Source organism: Gorilla gorilla, chromosome 22 (genome assembly GCF_029281585.2).
Source record: "Gorilla gorilla gorilla isolate KB3781 chromosome 22, NHGRI_mGorGor1-v2.1_pri, whole genome shotgun sequence".
NCBI classification, from domain to species: Eukaryota; Metazoa; Chordata; class Mammalia; order Primates; family Hominidae; genus Gorilla; species Gorilla gorilla.
Window position 1 is genome coordinate 27,199,859 of NC_073246.2, and position 17,732 is coordinate 27,217,590.

Genomic DNA, 17,732 nt, shown 5'->3' on the forward strand with positions numbered 1-17,732 from the left:
TAAAACCAGCATAGAAAATGATTTTGTAAATGTGCTTTGAAATCTCAACTTTTTATTTTTCCCAATAATCTTGTAAAAACATAACAAAGTACCTATAAATCAATGGGGAAACTGCATGTTAATTTAATAAGTAAGATAAATATTGAATCCTTTGTTGTCTTATTTTATCAGATATTTTTTACTTCAAAGGTCAGCAATTCAACATTTATTCCAGCAGATGCGATCAGTAATGTAAGCCTTCAAAAGAGAAGACAATCAAAAAAGGTATTTTCATTATATTCCCACATTTATATTTGAAGAGGAGTGTGTATTTACAATGCTGTAAAACTGGTGATATTCCTCAACGTTTCTCTGTATGTGAATACATCAAAAAGGAACCTAGAATTACCAGTCTCCCTCATTTTCAGAGCTATTTTCAGTTTTATTTCTATTTAAAAGACTTTTGTTGGTGCTGAATCTAATTTTATTAAGAGAACTCAAAATTCCTTACTTTCTAATAAAAGATTACATGCAATATAAAAAGAAACAAAATCATGTAAGATTTTCCCAAATTTTGGAGAACTGAGAAGAGAAACTCAGAGTAAAACTACATTATCTATTGTCTAATTATGCTTATGAGAGCTTAAATATTTGCAAAAAGCAAGTTGCTAAACATATCACAGAGTCAAAGAGAGTTAAAAACCATCTTCATTACAAAAATGGCAAAACAGTCAGGCTCATGTAGATGGTTGTTGTACCACGGAACTTTTATTTAATCTGTTTGATGATAGTCAGTTCCCATATGGTTCCTTAAAACTGATCATACTTGCTTATGCTTATTTATCAAAACTCAAAACCTAAATAGATGAAAAATATGCTTATAGGACATTGGTGATGCCCACAAGTTTGAGCTGCCTCCCAAAAGTCCAGAAACCTAATTTAGAAACTTCTCATACATAAAACTACCCTTTGGTCAATGTGATTTAAAGATTCAATGTTTTTTACTTCAGTAGCCCACATTTAACAAAAAATTTTAGACATCTTTTTCATTAAAGGTTTATTCTTTGCTACCTAAAAGTTCTTTTAATTGTACTCCTGCATTAAAACAGCATCTCATGTAAGAATAAGACAGCTGACGTTTTTTAAAATTTCACAGCAAATAATCGTATATTCTTTTTCCTTTAGTTTATTAACCATTTTCTATCTGTTATTTCACACTGATTAAAACAGAGCTAAAGATACCAAAAAATTTAATTAAAAAAAAAACTGTGTGGATTTGAAAGTAGCAAATATTTATGCATAGGCTAGAGACAAAGTAGTATGTCTCCTCCCTGCAGTAAAACTCCACTCTCTGAACAATGGGTCTAGAAACTGTGTATTTGTGTACCCACACCTAAGCTACTGTTCAGAAAGGGTCTGTTTTTACTGTAGCTAAACTTTCACAGCATTCTGAGCAGAGGGGCAGAGAGAGCCTGGAATTTTATATTACATTTAAGCCTCGAGATAGTAATAACCATTATTAAGTATATTTAATTCTTGAACAACGTGGGGGTTAGGAGAATCAACCATCCAACACATTGAAAATGCATGTAAAACTTTTGACTTCTCAAAAACTTAACTAATAGCCTACTGTTGACTGGAAGGAAGCCTTGCCACCAAATTAACATAGGTTTTGTATGTAATATATATTATACACTGTATTCTCACAATAAAGTAAGCTAGAGAAAAGAAAATGTTATTAAGAAAATCATAAGAAAGAAAAGATACGTTTACAGTGCCATACTGTGTTTATCAATACCATAAATTTACACCATTTTTTGTAAGATCAATCATCTGTCTGAAATAGTAGACAACCACAGCTGCAGACCTCAAACTAAAGTACGTATAAAATAATTCAACTTTTTCTTGTAATGTCATGACTTTTCTCTGTTTGGGGGAGCACTTCTAGCATCACTGGTAGCGCTTCATATCAGTCCCATGGCGTTTTTCAGCGTTTATGATATTGCACTAAACACAATGGGAAATACATGAGAGCTTCCAGAAATCCCTTTTTTCTATAATAGGCAATTTACTGGAGAGGCAAACTGCTCACTTGGAGATGATTAGCCTCGCCTTGGATATTTGCAACACTGAGCTCACCACAATAGCAACAAAGGTGGCTATCAAATTATTATACTAGTACAGAATGTACTACAGAAAATTGTATGAAGTTATGATTTAATATGGCATCCTTATATTTATTTACATATTCTCCATTATGAAAGACACCATGTATGTTCTCAAAGTATTTGTGTGCATACGTTTTGATAAATTTTAACTTTTTATAATAGGTTTGTGTATATCTTATGGTAGTAAGTGATAAAATAGACTAGTTCCTACGTCTATTTTATGCATTTGTGACATATATTTTTCTTAATTTGGTGATATTTCTATGCTATGCAGTTTGCAAGTTTTTTCAAATCTTTGTTAATCTAAAAAAGTACAATCTATGTATTTACTGAAAAAAATCTACATATAAGTGGGTCTATGCAGTTCATATTCATGTCGCTCGAGGATCAAGTGTATTTACCACCAAGAACATAAGGGAAGTCATATTCATACCTACCCATGAATACATTAGCTGTGCACAAAGTTAAAAGGAGATGTGCTCCAGTTGTGGGAGTTCACAGAAGTAAGATTCTGGGAAGAGTCCATAAAAAGTACCAAGGTTAATTTTATATGCCAACGGGCCATAATGTTCCTAGACATCCACTTAAATTCTGTTCTGGGTGTGTCTGTGAAGGTATTTTGGGATGAGATTAGCATACAGCATATGAACGAATCAGGAGACTAAATATTTAAAACACATAGCCCTCCCCACCATGATTGTGCCTCAACCCATCTTTTGAAGACCAAAATAGAACAAAAAGCCAGAGAAGGAGAAAATTTGCTCTATCGACCTGACTGTCTTCAAGCTGGGACATCAGTCTTCTGCTTTCCAACTCAGACGGAAATTTACACCATCAGCTCGACTGGTTCTTAGGATTCAGACTGGAGCTCTACTATCAGCTCTCCTAGGTAAGGAGACCCAGATCCCTCTCCCGTAACACACCCCACGACATGTGCAGATTTCAACTGCTGCTTATTGTGCTACCCTATGGGAATTGGCGTTCAGGGAGCTGGTGCAATTGCCGATACTCTGGCCATTGCCATTCCCGTGAATGAAGAATCCTTTGCCTGACCCAGGAGTCTTGTCTCTCATGTCCACATCCATTAAGCTGTAGTTGACTAATTGTTAGCTTGAATGTAAGGTAAAATCTCAGGGCCTTCCCAGTTCTTGACAGGTACTAACTAGTTACTTCTTTCTGTAATTCTCTATTACATTAGTTAGCATGGGCTAGGTTAAGCTGTAGTACCAAAGAATATTTTAATGCAGCATCTCATCCAGCCAAATTCTGCAGTGGTTCTAGGTGAATCTCCAGAGCATCTGTCCTCCACATGTAGACTCTACCTCTGGCTGCTTCATTCTGATGTTTTCTCCTTATAAACTGTTGCTGCCAATTTATGAGAAATAGCTGGCTGGGAAGTTGAGCTTCAAAAACCAAATGCTTTCCCCCATGAGTGTCATATGTCACTCCCTCTCACGGTCATTGGTCAAAGGAAGTTACCCAGGCACAGCTAGTATTAAGGAGTATGCGAGTGCCATCTCCCCATGTGCCTGGAGGTAGAGGAATGAGATTAGCATATGAATATTTCATATTCAATGGAGAAGAATATTTATAAATAGTAAAAATGGTTACTAGGACTCTTACATTATTTTTTATTTTACAATTTTAAGCTCTTTTTAAATTTATTTTAATTAATTTTTAGGGTTTCTTGCTTTATTAAGATATGACTGATAAATACAAATTGTATATATTTCACATGTACAACGTGCTGTTTTGATATATGTATACATTGTGAAATGATTACCATAATAAAGCTAATTATCGTATCCACCATCACCTCATGTAGTTACCTGTTGTGTGTGTGATGAGAACACTTAAGATCTATTCTTTTAGTAAATTTCAAGTCTATAATACAGTATTATTAACTGTAGTCATTATGTTATACATTAGATCTCCATAATGTATTTATCCTGCATATCTGAAACTCTGTTCCCTTTGGTCAACATCTCATCATTTCTCCCACCATCACCCACCAAGTTCCTGGCAACCAACATTCTACCCTCTGCTTCTATGAGTTTGACTTTTTTAGATTCTAAATAAAAGCTAGATGATGCAATATTTGTCTTTTTGTGCCTGCTTTATTTCACTTAGCATGATGTCCTCCAGGTTCAACCATGTTGCCAGAAATTGCAGGATTTCTGTCTTTCTTGAGATGGAACAATATTCTATTGTGTGAATGCATCGCATTTTCTTTATTCATTCACGGATCAATGGACACTTAGGTTGTTCCCATGTCTTGGGTATTATGAATAATGCTGCAGTGAACACAGCAGTGTAGATATCTATCTGAGATACTGATTTCAAAAAGTTAAAAGTAGAACAATTTTTATCATCCAGCAATTTCACTGCTGGGTATATATTCAGTGGAAAATTTTAAGCTTCTTGTGGGCAGAAATGGTCTTACTCTTCTAAATAATTCTCCACAATGCCTTACACAGCATAATCACCTAAGCATTCATTTTACTGATTTTTATTTAATCTAAAAAATTACCATCTTTACTGAGTTATAAGAGGCAGGCAATAACAGCTGAAATCAGAATAATCAGCCCTTTGAATTACAGCCTTGAAGATGAATGTCTAGGCTATGTAAGCAGATTGTTCACAGCAGAGGGTGAGAAACAGAGTAAGTCTCTCCCATATTTTGGTGTGATTGATAATAAGCTGAAATACTAGCAGAACTAGGGCTTGTCTAATGGTAACTCTGCTTTAAACCTAGAATTTCATTTCTTATCTTTAGGTCAATGTTTCCCAAAGTGCTAAGATATGAATAGGTGTTATATGGCAAAGTAAGGGTCTGTGGTCAACTAACTTCAAGAAATTCTGGGATTCACAAAGCTAAAGAGGTCTATTTACTGCAGAGCTTCTCAGAGCCTCCAATATGATTTATTTAAAGCACTTTGTGAATTAATTGAGGAAGATATAGTACTTGCTAAAGTATTTATGTGGACATCTTAGCCTATGTCATTCCCAAAAGCAGAGACTGTGTATTTGGGAAATGATCTCAGGGAGCAGGTATGAGGAACCAGAAGAGTAGAAAAAAGAGATAAGCAAAAAAATAATGATAAGATTTGTATTACAAATGTGTTGTTATGAGTAACTAGTGCTAGATTTATCTAGGATCTTCTGAGAAGGCTTATGAAATGAGACTAAGAAATCTACAACTTGGCAAGCAAGGGGCAAGCACTTATCAATTCCCTCCAGGCCTAGGGTACCCTCACAGGTATTGTCTTCCCCACATTTCCGGCATTTGTGTATGTGAGCACAGAGTGTGTTCTCTTAGACCTTCCACTCTGCATTATCAAGGGAGCCCAGAGGATACGGTGAGAGACATGTGGACCTGGCTTGAGGAAGGGGTGCTGCCTGGTTACACCTGTCCTCAGCCTTTCAGAGCACGCTCAAAACCAGTTGCTGCAGCAGCTTCTGGGAAAAAAGTTGGGACCAGAATGATTTGCAGTGGTATACAATGGTTTTTAATAAAATGCCAGCCTTCTCTTTTCAGAAAGCATTCTACAAAATTACTTTGGAAAAATCTAATGAAAGTTTCCTCTACTATAAAAGTAGAGGAAAAAAGCTACCATACAAGTTTAAGACATAACGAAGTACAGTATATGGCTAACAAATGTTCTTCAATATAAAAAGATACTTTAAAATTTTGTTAAGAGGATAGATCTTACGTTAAGTGTTCTTAACACCCACATGCACACACACACACACCAAAGGGATACATGGAAATTTGGGGAGGTGCTGAATATGCCAATTTTTTTATTGTCATGAAGGTATCAGGGATATTTGCATATGTCCAAACTCATTGAATAGGACACATTAAATATGTTTAGTTATTTGTATTATTTGTAAATATATAGAGAGAGACTGAATTTATATGTGTGTGTGAGTGTGTGTGTGTGTGTAGTGTAACCAATACCTGCATTTTTTCAGAATTTTTAAATTTCTTTTTCAAGTAATTCTAAGTATGACCTAAAAGGTAAAGGACTCACATTCTGAAGCAAAACAAACCTGGATTAGCAATAATGAATCTTCCTAGAATTTGAAAGCAAATAAAGTTGTAAAGAAAATTCTGATTTAAATTCTGAGCAACACTGGCTGTAACAAAATGTTTATAGTTATTGTAAAATGCCTGAAAACCTGTTTGTTTTTACAAATAATATCTTATTTTCTATAAAAAGCTTTATATCCTCAATTCTTAGGTTTTTACTTTATAAAGGCATTCATGGAATCTAATGAGATTATTATTACTTCCACAAGTGTAACATCTGTAGCTCAATTAAAAGCAAGACTACAGAAGCACCATTCAACAATACAAACATTCTCAAGTTGTGTACACAAGGATAAACATCCATTAAGTAATCAGCTTAAAAGAGAGGTGCTATGAGGCAGAAACAAGAAAACAACAATCAAGAAAAGCAGTTTTAAAATGAGAGGGAATGATAAGCTAGAAAACTGACTTCCAATACACTAGGGTAGACAATGCTTTTTTGGGTATGAATGATAAGCTAGAAAATTGACTTCTAATACACCAGGGTAGGCAATTTTTTTCATACATATATTTGAAGTCCTTACCACTGATTTTTTCTACACCTTTGACCAAAAAATTATTTTCTTAATGTTTCTAATTATTTTCTCCAAAATATTACATTGAACCATAGTTTTCAAAATGAACTTTGTCATTGAGTCAGTTTAGAAATGATGGAAAATGGAATAAGACCACCATTAATTATGTGTTCCTGGATGGTTTAAGTGTTCTCTTTCCTCACCTGCCAGACGGCAGTAATAACGCTTGCTACCTAAGAGGGCTATGGAATTCCCAAATGAATGGTGTTATGTGAAAGCAATATACAGTTACTATTCTCAAGAATGCAGGTCAAATACTTTCCTGCAGGTAGTAATGAAGTTGTTTCCTCGTCATTGTGTTTTTATACCCATGAGTTTGAATTCAGAGCTTTTCATTTTTTTCAAGTCTAATATCAAATATACTTCTTACTTTAACCTATGGGCTAATATACCATTTGATCTAAGTCTGTTTTCCATATCCAAATCTATTATTCCACAATATCACTGACAGTAAACATTCAGACTCTAAAATTCAAGTTTCAGAAATAAATTCAACTAGGTTTATCAAGATGCAAATTTTCAATGCTGCAGACTGCATTAGTGTTGTTCATTATAATTACAAAATACTATTGTTAAAGAAAAATTGCACCCATCAAGATGAGCAAACAGAAATTGTTATTCCAACACCATTTCCAGCAACAAGGGAAAGACCACAGACCAACTCCTAATACTCAGCTCTGCCAAAACAAAGGGCCAGAAAGGACATGAACAGATGCTTTTCAAAAGAAGACATACATGCTGCCAATAGGCATATGGAAATATGTTCAACATCACTAACCACTAGAGAAATGCAAATCAAAATCACAATGAGATACCATTTCACACTAGTCAGAATGGCTATTATTAAAAAGTCAAGAAACAGATGTTAGTGAGGTTGTGGAGAAACGGGAATACGTTTACACTGTTGGTGGGAGTGTAAATTAGTTTAACCATTGTAGAAAGCAGTGTGGTGATTCCTCAAGAAGTTAAAAACAGAACTACCATTCAACCCAGCAATCTCATTACTAGGTTTGTACCCAAAGAAATATAAACTGTCCTATCAGAAAGACAACAGGCACCTGTATGTTTACTATGGCACTATTCACTATAGTAAGGACATGGAAACAACCTAAATGCCCATCAATGGCAGACTGGAAAAGAAACTATGGTAATATTCAGCATGGGATACTATGCAGCCATAAAAAAGAATGAGATCACGTCCTTTGCAGGGACATGGATTAAGCTAGAGGCCATTATCCTAAGAAAACTAACGCAGAAACAGAAAACCAAATACTATGTGTCCTCACTTATAAGGGGGAGCTAAATGATGAGAACACATGGACACAAAAAGAGGAGCAACAGACACTGGGACTTACTTGAGGATGGAGGGTGGGAGGAGGGAAAGGATCAGAAAGAAAAAATAATTATTGGGTACTAGGCTTAGTACCTAGGTGACAGAATAATCTGTACATCAGACCCCCATGACACAAGTTTACATGTATAACAAACTTGCACATGTAACCCTGAACCTAAAATAAAAGTTAAATTTTAAAAAGAGCTGGGGTAGGGGGATGTTAGACTTTCTCTGTTTGCTAATTGGCTTTACCCAATGGAAAAGAAACTTTCTCCTGTCTTTATGACAGGAGGTAATTTTACAACTTGAAATAAGATGCCCATAGAAGTTAAGCTCCTACATTTGCAAAGAGAAGAGGAGATGGGATTCTATCTTCCCTGATGATTACATTTCAAAGGGATGGTTCCTAGGAGCTTTAGAAAGACTGTCCTGGATTGAAAAACTGGCAACAGGCTTTTTAAAAGATTTACATCTCAAAGGGAAATAGAAAAAAATTTAATTACAAGTTTTCTAAAGTGAATGGTGAGGACTAGAGCTAGGAAGAAACCTGTCTAAGGTTTAGTCAAGCTGCGGGGAGAGCAACGTGAAAGCTGTCTTGGTCACTGTCAATGTGCAAAACTGAAGCCAATTTTATCTCCTGTTCCCCAATAGCTAATAATTTAGATGGAAGACAAGAAAGACAATAATAATGATAAATAAGTTCATTATATTTGTTTAGTTCTGTTCAGCTTACAAAGTACTTGTGGTGGATAGGAACGAGAAGTCCAAAGTGAAATCTGAAAGGACAGAAATGATCTGGGGCTCATAGACTCTCAAAACTAGCACCCTAAAGTTCCTGCCCAAGACAAAGCTCCAACTGAGAGTCAATCCAAGGAATGAATGACAAATGGAGAACAGAAACAGTAGACACAAAGAACAAAGAATGTCCAGATGAAACTGAAGGAGGAGATAGATTCAGGAGTTCTCATGAAGTCCCATGTCTGTTTTTTAAAGAGTTTATAGGAACATCAGAAGGGGGAGCCTCAGTGCAGTAAAGTTAAAAGCTCTTCTGAACCACCATTCTTTTTTTTTTTTTTTGAGACGGAGTCTTGCTCAGTCACCAGGCTGGAGTGCAGTGGTGTGATCTCGGCTCACTACAACCTCCGTCTCCCAGGTTCAACCGATTCCTCTGCCTCGGCCTCCCAAGTAGCTGGGATTTCAGGCATGCACCACCATGCCCAGCTAATTTTTTGTGTTTTAGTAGAGACAGGATTTCATCATGTTGGCCAGCATGGTCTCCATCTCCTGACCTCGTGATCCGCCCGCCTCAGCCTCTCAAAGTGCCGGGATTACAGGCGTAAGCCACTGCGCCCTGCCCACAATCCCATTCTAAAAATACAGGAAATTCCTTCCACATAAAATTGTGCAATAGAAAAGGATAAAGATAAAATTATATATTAAGTTATTATAATAAAACAGAGAATTATGTCTCTACATGTATTGAAAGTACACCAGAAAGATAAGCCTTCAAAAGAGATAAAAATGAACAGGAATTTTAAAATGAGGCAAAGACATCAGTGACCTTAAGAAATGAGTCAAGAGGTGTAGGAATAACATACATCATAATAGAGAAATGCAGAGGTGAGGTGATAAATCTCTGGGGAAAAAAATATAAATAAAAGTGTTAAAGCGAACTAAATATGGTTTAAGAAGGACTTTATACTTCTACATTTGAGTCCTTGTGGATGAATCATAATGTAGCTTAACAGGCAGACCAGATTGAAAACCTAACTTAGGTTGATTTCTTTTGTCTGTAAATTTGTTCTGACCACAGGCACCCCTGGAGTCTCTGAATCTGCTGTGATTCTGGAGGCTGCCTGATTCGCAAATCATTTCTCCTTTTTTTGCTCAGTTAAACTCCATCAAATTTAATTTGTCTTAAGTTTTCTTTTAACAAAAGAAAAATATATTCTGAAACAAAAACAATAAAGGAAAACAAAAATGTAAGAATAAGCACAAAACATAATATTTTAAGAAAAATAAAAGAGTAAATGGAGAAAAACATTTAAAACAAAAAAGAAATGAAGAGATGAAAGGTTTTAAAAGAAAGAGACAAAGTCAAGACAAAAAAGATTAACCATATAACAGGATTCACCAAAAGGGGGAAAAGAGCAAGCAGGAAAACAGCACAAATACTAAAAACTTTAAATCAAGTAAATGATCCATGAATAAAGAATTTGAGGTATCTATATGAATTCATAAACTATTTCATATTTACAAACTGAAAAGACTCAGAAATAATGATTGATTCAGTAGCAACAAGCATCCCTAATTTTTACATTGTGTTCTTAAAAAACTATTTCCCAAGAAAGACACCAACACTGTAAAAGATAAACTTGAAACATTTTGCCATACCAGATAGCAAGGACACTGTAAAAATTATTAAGATTTTATTAAGAAGCCACAGAGAGGCCGGGTGCAGTGGCTCACACCTGTAATCCCAACACTTTGGAAGACCAAGGCGGGCAGATCACTTGAGGTCAGGAGTTCGAGACCAGCCTACCCAACATGGTGAAACCCTGTCTCTACTAAAAATACAAAATTAGCCAGGCATGGTGGTGTGTGCCTGTAAGCCCGGCTACTTGGGAGGATGAGGCATTAGAATTGCTTGAACCTGGGAGGTGGAGGTTTCAGTGAACCCACCTTCAGTGAGTCAAAACACACAAAATATGTTAAAAAAGGTCACTTGTGGAAAAACACTTGCTAAGAAAACAACGCTTTGTTTTGAAAACTAGTAAGGGGAAAGGAATCTGGCGTTAACTTTGCCTTTCCTATTGTAACTACACAACATTAGATAACCAGAGAGTTAATGAAGTGAATTTTTTCTTTACAGAAGTATTCCAACTAATAAATCAAGGAGAACTTAGAGAATCCAGTCATCATCTTGTAACCCTGATGAATTAATGGATCTAGCCATTGAGTCTATCAGTGACTGCTAGCGTCACAAAAAGGAAGGCAATCAATCATTAAGTTTCTCCTGATGGAAGCAAATGTTGCCATCTATGAAGCCAGCTTGCCAAATAACTAAGCCTGAATCTCATTAAACTTCTAGGTCAATACGTACAAAAACCAGAGGACAGAGGTACATGTAACACTACAATAGGAAGAAGAAATCAACAAACATATATATATGGGGACAGATGGAGAGAAAGAAATTGTGAGAGAGAAAATAAACTAGGTTTTAAAATGCTTAGATATACATATTTTTTAAAAACTAAATTACAGTGGCATTTGTGTGGAAAATAAACGTAAGCAATAAATTACCAAGAAGCCCAAATAGTGGTTACTTTTGTTGGGAGTGGCAGTGGTGAGGTTTCACCATGCTGGAGGGCCCATGGAAAGTATGTGAAATGGCTGGGGATGTTTAATCTCTTGACCTGGATGGTGGTTACAAGGATGTACGTCTTACAGTTCATTAAGCTGTGCATTTGTTTTGTGTGGTTTTCTGACTTTATATAATATTTGACTATTAAGAATATTAAAATTTTCTAAAATAAGTTTAGGAAATAATAGGTTAAACACTGTTAAATAGGATTCTTTAATTTAGTTGCTCTTGGGGCCTAAAAAATGCTATTGCATATTGTAAATTGTTAAGGCAGTGAATTAGCTTGCAACATTTAACAATCTAATTTGGCCAAGGAACACTTTTTTCCCAAGTCAGCTTTTAGCAGTTCTCAGGACACTAGTGTTCCCTGAAGTACAGCTCAAGAAATGCTCCTCTGTTTAATACATCAGTGTAGAAAATTAGTATCCTGGGTCCTTTAAAAATATATATGTATAGTATCAAAATAGCAATTATCTAGTAACAAGGACTAATTTACTAAACACTCAGTACGAACCATTTTAAACACTTCAGGCTTGCCAGTATAAGGTTTTATTTCAACTGAGAATATTCCAGTTCTTAACAGGTAGTCATTGCCGTCCATTGGAAATAAAGTTGCAATGACTGGTTTTCTGGCACTATCCATTGCTTTCTTGATCATTAAAATAGAATAATCCTTTTCAATAGGAACAATGAGACTATGATTTAATAGGAGAATACAAAATTAAGGTCAACAAAACTAAAGTCTCATAATTATTATAGTTTTATAATACATTTTTTGTTGTATACTGTAAAAATAGTACCTATGAAAAGCTCAATTAATTTATACTACTTATTCCTATTAATTATGTTCCACCATAATGTATCACCATGCAAGAAGAAGATCACAAGTTTTAAAGGAAACTTGCAAGAGATGCAGGAATTCAAACTGACCTCCCCATATGCAACCAAAATTTTCTGCCAATGTGTTGTGTGTTCCATCAAGACAGAGTACATTTAGGAGGCAAGAGAGTCCCAGTATAAGCCAAGGAGGTAGTGTAGAGGAGATATAAATGGACAGGAATGCTGAGAGAGGTGAGGTAATCAGTATATGCTGAGGGCACTAACGCTATGCAATGTGGAGCAGATTTAAATGAACAGAGGCCCTGGGGTCTAAGTTAATGCTGCTTCCAGGGGAGAGGTTTCCAACAGTAAAGACAAAGAAATTATTCAAACTAGTTAATTTTTTAAATGGGGATTACACTTTTTGTTCCTGTTTTGCCCAAAAGATAAGGGCAAGTAAGCACTGGGACTTTTCAGTCTAAGTTTGTTTTCCATAAAATCAAAGTATTTGGGAAATTAATTTTTTATGTTAGAAGAAATTAATATGAAGAAGGTCATGTCAAAACAACTCCATTAAATATAAAATTAGATTATGGGTACCCAAGTGGTCTTTCACACCGTTTCCTACTGTGCCGCAGAGTGATCGTAGGCCTCTCAGTCCCCTTCCCTCTTTTAAAAATCTCCATAAAAATGTCCCTTCTCTTTATTATAAAGAGAAATTCATACAATAAAAATTGTAATAAAAGCCTTATTTTAAAAATAGAATTCATCTCATCCATTTTAAGTTTGAAAATTAACTGTCTTCAAGCTTTGCTCTATCAAAGTGCTTGGGGAGCCAAGCTAGGGGATTACCTGTATGAGGGAAAGCTTTTGGGAATGAGATCTGTTAGATATATTCAGGTAACTAGACCCTACATGTCAAACTACAAAAGTGTGTGAATTGTGATGAGGTATGGCCTCATTTTACCAATTTAATATTGACTACTAATACGAGGCAAATGGTAGTGTTTGAGTTTTTTTCTTTCTACTTCAAAAAACAGTATTAGTGAGCCATTAAATAAAAACTAAAGTCTACAAAAGAGATACACAACTGTCTCTAAAGCCTTTACTACTATGCATAATTATAGCAAGTATTAAGTACATTATCAAGCTAAACTAATGCACTTGTAACTATGACTGAAACCGTTTCAGAAGTTGTTATAATGAGTTAAATGCATTCATTCATTCATTTATTCAATACATATTGAATAATCAATATGTATTGATTATTCAATCAATAGATCAATAGAAAAACAAATGGCATTATTCTTGCTCTCTAAGAACATGAAGTCACGAGAGAAAGTCAGAGGAGTAAAGAAACAATCAGTATTTCTTTAAGCAGTGAGTGCTGCAGCTGTAGAAACACAGTGTATCTAGGAGTGCCCAGTGCAGGGGAATCTAACTAGGACTATACAAATGAGAGGAGACTCCTAGAGAAAGTGTCTTCTAGGTTAAAAAGGAATTGACCAGGCAAAAATATGACAGAAGCACTCCGTGCAGGAAAAATATGTACAAATGCTTTTGGCAAAAGAGAGTGGGAAGTATTTGGGTAATCGGAAAACACTGATCAGCTGAAGTCCAAGTGGAAGGGGGTTGGTAGAGAGAGGAAAAAGAGGTGGGCAGAAGGGGGCAGGGCTCCTTGTGATGCTTGATGCTCATCCAGAGCGCCATGGGGACCCCCCTGAAGATTTAAATGACAGTGAGTTAGTCCTTTTTTTTTTTAACTCAAATAGCCACTTTACAGACCCACTAACTATTTGTTTTAACCCAACACATGGTTTTTAAGAATGACTCTAGACCTATCTTGTCTCTTACTGTATACTAGCAAATGGAAAGAGGCATAAATGAACACATTTTAAGAAAAAAAAGAAAATGACAAGCTTAACAGGGAAGACTGATCCAACATAAAGTAAGTCCACTGACACAATAAGCGTCTTTTTAGTTGGACTTAGAACATTTTGTTAATACTTTATTTAGTTATATAAGTATTTTGTATAATCATTTCTATCATCTCTCTATTCCATGGATTTAACTTTATTTCTGGCTGAATCATGTCCTATAGTTAAAAGATATTTGAGTGTTTCTTTCATTACAGCATAAGAGCCTTTAATCCCATAATCAGCATAATAACGTGATGTTTAGGTGCTACTTTCAAAATTCATCTTTGCAAAGAACATGCAGCTGAAATTTTCCATGGTATTAGGAAATTTAAGGTAAATACATAATGTTCTCACAAAGTATTTCAATTTACTCAATTTTCCAATTTATTCATTTAGAGAGTTCAACTTATTAATCAATAAATGGTGCAAATAAAGCCAATAACATAGCTTCAATCTCGATATGAATCAGTTTCTCCGAATTACAAAATTTCTGATTCAGTGTTATAACTGCACCATAACTTCATAAAAAAAAAACTGGAGAAAATTGATGCCTTAATTTAACTTATATTTCTAACAGGACATTAGCTCTCCCTGATGAGAGGTCAACAGAAACAGTGCATCATGTAAGCACAGGGCCCCAGTTGGCTTTGTTTTAACTGAGACATTTTTAAGTGGATTTGGAGCTAAACCTAAGAATAGAAACACCTTTAAAAAATATAATAAGGATGAGAAATTATCTCTCTTTCTAATATAGCAGTGATTTTGTAAAATAATTTATTAAACTTATAGACTAACTTTTCTAATAATCCTACAGCATTTCTAGAACATTGGCAAACCACACACAAAAGGGTTGAAATATGTTAAAATTCAATATATGCATTGCTATTATTAATCTTCTAAGCATCAAATTTCCCTAATATCTATGTCAGTGAACAGAATAAACATTTTTATTCCAATGACTGTACTTACAGTCATCAAAATATTAAACATTAATTAATTAAGTCTTAAAAATCCCACTATTTGCAAACTCTGTTCCAGGTTAAAAAAAACAAAAAACAAAAACAAAAAAACTCAAAAAATAAAGAAGCCTCAGTCTCTGCCCTTCAGATAGCTGAAGTGACAAACACATAAGCACAGTTACAGAACAATGTGCCCTCACAAGAGGTATGCATAGGCAATGTGAGGGCAATGTGTGAGGGTAATTTTTGTACCATTGTCTCCATTTATGTTAAGCTACATAACATTTATACTATAATTTACCTAATATTTTAAAATATTTAAATTACTTGCTTTTTATTTAAATACATTGCTTTCCGAATGAAAAGTTACTTCTCTACTCCATCATCATCACTTGCCAATAAAATAAGTAATCATATGAGTAGGCAGATAGACATTTATAATACACAATTTTGCATCTTTGAAATATCTCATTTTCTACATTTTAAAATTTGAATAAATAAATAAATATGCCTCCTTCCTTAAATGATAAGAATTAAATTCAAGATTTAACAAACAGTAAGAGAATGGAAAATTTATAAATATTTACCGCTCCTTGGCCCCACATCAGCAGTGATAAAGGGCATTTGTCTATCTTGCCCCTTTGGATAAACTCAAATATAGAAAAAATGACATGTTGTGTTGCTGTATAACCAGCTCACCCTGGAAACAAACATGAAAGGTCAAAACTTGCCTCCCTGGTCCCATTTTCAGGTCTTGTTCTTCTGCTGGTTCTCCTACTAGGAATGGAAAGGTAATTACCCCCATAAGTAAAGTACAAAATAGCCAAAAGATAGGGAAATATTTTTCATGACAAGGACAACCTAAGCAGAAGATTGCTGGACAAGAAATCTCCCAGCTCCTCCCCTTTTATTTAATCTTTCATGAAATTTGTTTTCTTTTTAAAACATTGTTCATAGAACAATTTTAATTTATTAAAAACAGAACATCACAAAATAATGAACTCTAACCTATTTGGAAATATACAAATACAAAATGCTTATTTCAGTCCTCTGTTGCCATCTTCCAGGAATAATTAATCTATAATTTTTTATCTTCCTAGATGTTTTTCTACACTTACATAAAAACAAATATGTATATTTATATTATCTATACATACATATCTATATCAATATAGGTAGATGATATAGATACAAATATAGATACAGATGTATAGATATAGATAATGGGAATTTATGGTCAAAAATAGCTTCTATTACTTATATTCAAAGATATCTGGAAGTGCTTACTGAAAATTGTGGAACCATTTATTGAGTGGAATTTGACAAATTAGAATATTAATTTAAATTTCATTAAATGTGTATTTTGACTTTAAAATATTGCTATCTTGATCATGCAAGTCTTCCCATCTAAGATACATGGTCTAATTCTGGTCATGTTCTCTGTCCTTTCTGAGAATTTTAGAGGTTTCCTTATGTTAGGAACTTTAACATTTTCCTGGGGATTTCATAGTTCTTGTTGGTTCTTCAAATGTAACTTAATTTCCTTTTCATATTTTAAAGCTTATTACTGGTATAAAGAAAGGACTAATATTTTTATGTATTTATCACATAGACAGCAGTATTGTAACCTCACTCACTAATTTTAATAGTTTTAATTTTTTTTAATTTTCTAGGAATATATACATGTTTTTAAAAGTAAATTTGTTTCTTTTTCCTAATATTTAATGTAGCTTTGATTTTCACTTAATGAATTTGGTAGCTTATCTGATCCATTGGTAACTAAACGTAAATGAAAAAATCTACGCAATTTCTTTAAACATATGACATGGATTTTCAATACTGCCTGGCAATCCCATTTCATTTCTTCAGTTCGTCTCTCCCCAGTCTTTCAGATGATTATTGCATGCAGACATATCTATTCTCCAACATCTCACCTTTCTAATTTTTAAGTGATAACTTTGAGTCATATTTTAATAAGAAAATAGGAATTTTTCATAAGATATTTATAAAATATCTACCAAATATCGAATATTTATAAAAATCTGAACATTTATAAAATATCCACCAAAGCTCTTCCAGCTATCCCCAAACATTACTGTGTCCACTTTTCTTCCCATCACCTTTTTTTTTTCTTTTTTTGAGACAGAGTCTCGCTCTGTTGCCAGGCTGGAGTGCAGTGGCACGATCTTGGCTCACTGCAACCTTGCAACCTTTGCCTCTCAGGTTCAAGCTATTCTCCTGCCTCAGCCTCCCGAGTAGCTGGGACTACAGGCGTGTGCCACCAAGCCCAGATAATGTTTGTTTTTTATTTTGTTTTGTTTTGTTTTGTTTTTGTATTTTTAGTAGAGATGGGGTTTCACCATGTTGGCCAGGATGGTCTCGATCTCTGCCCACCTCAGCCTCTTAAAGTGCTAGGATTACAGATGTGAACCACCGTACTCAGCCCCCATTCTCTCTTAAAACTACTCTGATCAGGATTTCATCCCTACTGCTGCATGAAACCGCTCTCATCAAGAATATCCA